This window comes from Apium graveolens, chromosome 11 (genome assembly GCF_009905375.1).
Source record: "Apium graveolens cultivar Ventura chromosome 11, ASM990537v1, whole genome shotgun sequence".
Lineage (NCBI taxonomy): Eukaryota > Viridiplantae > Streptophyta > Magnoliopsida > Apiales > Apiaceae > Apium > Apium graveolens.
In genome coordinates, this window is record NC_133657.1 from 90,576,246 (window position 1) to 90,581,299 (window position 5,054).

Below are 5,054 nucleotides of genomic sequence, written 5' to 3' on the forward strand. Positions count from 1 at the left end.
TAGGATCTTATGCTGGACTGCCACTCAGCCACTTATGCATTTGATGGACTCCCACTGAGCCACTTACACTATCATGGACGCCCACTGAGCCCATGTTGCTTATGCCGACTCGATAGATGGACTTACTTCCCGAACGTTGGGTAAGTAATCAATTCATTTACCAAAACTGCAACCTTGTTGCGAATATAAAATACACCATAGAGCCGGATCCCTCAGGTTTTGAGCGAGTATTTAAATCCCCTTTTTAAAAGGAAGATCTTAAATATAAAAATGAGTTTTGGGATCCGCTCTAACTTTTAAAATCATTTCGAAGACTCGAAAACACTTTAAAGAGTGTTTGGAGTAATGCTGATTTAATGAAGTAAATCAGTCCCAATATATTTAGAAAATCTCTGAATATTATTATTTAAATAATATTCCCATAAAGAATAATCTTTATACAAATAATTGAAGTAGAAGTTGTAAGACTTATACTTGAAATGAGTATTAAATAACAAAAGATATACTTATACGAAAGTAATATCTTTATTTGAATATCAAAAGTAAGTTTGATTATCGAACATTATTCTTAAATAAAATAAAGAATATTATTAAATAATAAGCGGAGTCATAATACCTCGAACGAATATTATAAATAATATTCATTAAATAAAATAAAGGAGTCAATACATTCTCAAATGACTATCCAATTAATAATCATTAAATAATATAAACTGAGTCATAAGCCCTCGAATGAATATTCGAAATAATATTCAATATTAAAATAAAGGAGTCATAAGTCCTCGGATGAATATTCGAAATAATATTCAATAATAAAATAAAGGAGTCATAAGTCCTCGGATGAATATTCGAAATAATATTCAATAATAAAATAAAGTTAAAGTTATCGAATAAACCTTATTCGATTAATAGTTTTGAAAACTATAACCATATATATATAAAAATATATATATTATACTCGGGAACATCGACTCCCGGTTTAGAAATATGTTCACCTTTTGATCCCCTATACTAAGGGTAAATTCAAATACCGTTTATCTCTAGCATAGGTATTATGCAACTGTAAGCATTTTAACCAACAGATATATAATCCAAGAATATTAAACAGGCATGCATATATACCATATCACATGCTACAATATATCGCAAGAATTTGCTAATAACAAATATGCATTTATCGCAGGATCATGCATATACACATATACATCACAACAACAGTATAACGGGTAGAAAACTTGCCTGAGCGACCGGGGGTTACGAATGGCTCGGGACGAGTCTGGTAACCTATAAGCAACAAGTAAGTTGGAATTAAACCAAAGTCACTTGTAAATCTATACTCTAACCAACTCAGACTCAAACGCTCGTTTTGCGCTTACTGATTCTCTTAAGTCACTCGAGTACCCTCGGCTCCACCATTTTTAATAATTTAACCATTATGAGTTTTAAGGCGATTCCTTCGCGAGTCTCTTACCAACTGCCTAACACTCTTACCATAATTGTTTCATACATTAATTAACCCTTTCTGGTCTTTAACCTATGTTTCAAAGTAAGGCGAGGGGAAAAGTTTCGTTCGCGAAACGCCGTTACTTGAAACGGTCGTTTCTCCTAAACCGTACATCGGAATCAAACGAACTACATATCAAAAAGAAGCTCGTAACATGAACTATCTAAACATGGCAATGGTCATAATCTAGCAGGGAGTTCTCGGGTCCAAATGTTATGAACAAAAGCAGTCTAAAGTAAATCGGACATTACGACGGCTATGTTTACGCGATTTCCCAAATTTAAACCATTCAAAAACCATCACAATTCAACCTCAACCCATTCATACAACCAAAGTCCATCCTTATCACATAATAAAAGCCCCAATCAATTCAATATTAACATTTATACTTATGCCTAAGCTTGGATTTAACTATACTTAAGTTCTTTTAACCAAAACAACAAGATTCACCATTCCATTTCACTACCACTCCAACCCAAACTCTAAACCACAAGCATTAAGCTACTATATCACCATAATAATCAAAATCATCTTATTATACAAAGGAATCTAGGGTTTGGAGATGATATACCTTCCTTGAAGTGGTGGGAGTAGCTAGGAAGCCTTAAGAAGCCTTGAGAAGTCTTAGGGATGCTTGGATCTTAAAGGAAAACAAGAAAAAATCAAGTTAAAAACTTTGAAATCACTATTCATTGTCTTCTTCATTGATTTCTTGAAGAATATTGAGAAAGAATTGAAGGCTTAAACTCATAATATAGCCATAACTATGCATAAGGATGACTAGGGAATTATCTTACCAATTTAGGAAGCCTTGATCTTGAGTTTTGAAATTTGTTTCTCTTGGAAATGGTAAAAGCCGAGAGCAAGCCTTGGTGATGAAGAATAAAAGTTTGTTTTGATGAGAAATGATTTGTTTGGCTTGGTTGATTGAATTAGATTTGTTTTATTTTAGGTTAATTGTAATAACCCCAATTTTTGGAAATTTTTGAAACCCTTATGAATAGTGTTTTTGCTGAATGAGAAAACTTTTCATGCCACGCTATGTAGGGGTTCTGTTATTGATCTTATGGGATATTATTAGTACTCTATGTGGTATATAAGTGTATGTAAAGATCGTCAGAATCCAATTCCGAACACTTTGATTTTTCCCGGAAATCCACAATATACGGAGAGAATTGAGTATAAGGTACCAGGATAAAAAGGATTTAAATTAAAGGATTATAAGAGAGGATCATAAAAGGAATACAATGTATTGAGAAAGGTTAAGGGGACCTAAGTAATAAGATCCCGGGTATGATCCTTCAAACGATAAATGAAAGCGAAAGTTAAGCGAACCGTATAACAGATCAGCGGTCATTAGGCAACGATTAGGAAGTTAATCAAAGGGATTAATGGGAATGATGTCATCCAACCAATAGAAAGAAGACAAGGAAGGAAGGATGACATCATGAGGATGAGGTAAGCATGACATGGGAAGGAAGGAGGTGTGGTTGAATAAGAACCACACAAATTCAAGGGCAAGGTAGTAATTTGCTAAATCAAATACAAATCAAGTCAACCAAGCCAAGTAAAAATCATTTCCATCAAAAAATCAAAACAACCAAGGCATGAGTTCATCTTGCTCACGGCTTTTTAGCATTTTCAAGGCATAGATTTTTCAAAATCAAAGATCAAAGCTTCCTAAATTGGTAAGAAAATTCCCTAATCATCTTCATGCTTAGTTATGGCTATATCATGAGTTTAAGCCATTAATTCTTTCTCTAACTTCTTCATTTAATCAATGAAGAAGACAATGAATAGTGTTTTCAAGATTTTTAACTTGAAGTTTGTCTTATTTTCTTGAAGATCCAAGCTTTCTTAAAACTTCTCCAAGCTTCTTAAGGCTTCCTAGCTCCACCCACCACTTCAAGGAAGGTATACCATTTCCAAACCCTAGGTTCATATATATTATAAGGTGATTTTGATGAGTAGGATGTTATTGTAGCTTGTTGTTATGATTTAGAGTTTGAGATTTGGTATGGTAGTGAAATGGAATGGTAATTGTTGTGGTTTTGATTTAAAAGAACTTAAGCATGATTAAAGTTAAGTTTAAGCATAAGTATAAATGATTAAATTGGATTGGTTGGGGTTGTTATGATGTGATAAGGATGGATGTTGGTTGTATGTTGGATTTGAGGTTGATTTGGGTTGATTGTGGATGGTTTAAAAAATTGGAAATCGCGTAAACATAGCCGTCGTAACGTCCGATTTTCTTTGGACTGTTTTTGTGCATAGCATTAGGACCCGAGAACCCCCTGCTATATTATGACCACTGCCATGTTTAGATAGCTCATGTTACGAGCTTCGTTTTGATATGTAGTTCGTTCGATTCCGATGCACGGTTTAGGAGAAACGACCGTTTCAAGTAACGGCGTTTCGCGAACGAAACTTTTCCCCCCGCCTTACTTTGAAATGTAGGTTAAAGACCACAAAGGGTTAATTAATGCATGAAACATTTATGGTAAGTGTTTTAGGCAGTTGGTAAGTCACTCGAGAAGGAATCGCTTTAAAACTCGTAAAGGTTAAATTATTAAAAATGGTGGAGCCGAGGGTACCCGAGTGACTTAAGCGAATCAGTGAGCGCAAAACAAGCGTTAGAGTCTAAGTTAGTTAAAGTATAGATTTACAAGTGACTTTGGTTTAATTCCAACTTACTTGTTGTTTATAGGTTACCAGACTCGTCCCGAGCCATTCGTAACCCCCAGTCGCTCAGGCAAGTATTCTATCCGTTATACTGTTGTTGTGATGAATACACTTGTATATGCATTATCTTGCGATAGATGCATGTTGGTTATTTAGCAAATTCTTGCGATATATTGTAGCATGTGATATGGTATATATGCATGCCTGTTTCATATTCTTGAAATATATATCTGTTGGTTCAGTTGATAATACCTATGCTAGAGGATAGCGGTAACTTGCATATACCCTTAGTATAGGGACCCAAAAGGTGAAAATATTTTCTAAAACCGGGAGTCGAGGATCCCGAGTAATCTTGTATATATGGATAAGGATATATATATATATATATATTATATATATATGGTTATAGTTTTCCAAACTATAAATCGAATAAGGTTTATTCGATAACTTTAACTTTATTTTATTATTGAATATTATTTCGAATATTATTCGAAGGCGTATGACTTTTTATTTTATTTATTGAATATTATTTGAATATTCATTTGAGGATGTATGACTCCTTTATTTTATTTAATGAATATTATTTATAATATTCATTCGAGGTATTATGACTCAGCTTATTTTATTTATTGAATATTATTTGAATATTCATTTGAGGATGTATGACTCCTTTATTTTATTTAATGAATATTATTTATAATATTCATTCGAGGTATTATGACTCAGCTTATTTTATTTATTGAATATTATTTGAATATTCATTTGAGGATCTATGACTCCGATTATTTGCTGAGATATATTCTTTATTTTATTAAAGAATAAGGTGTAAATAATCAAACTTATTTTCGATTATTCAAATAAAGATAAT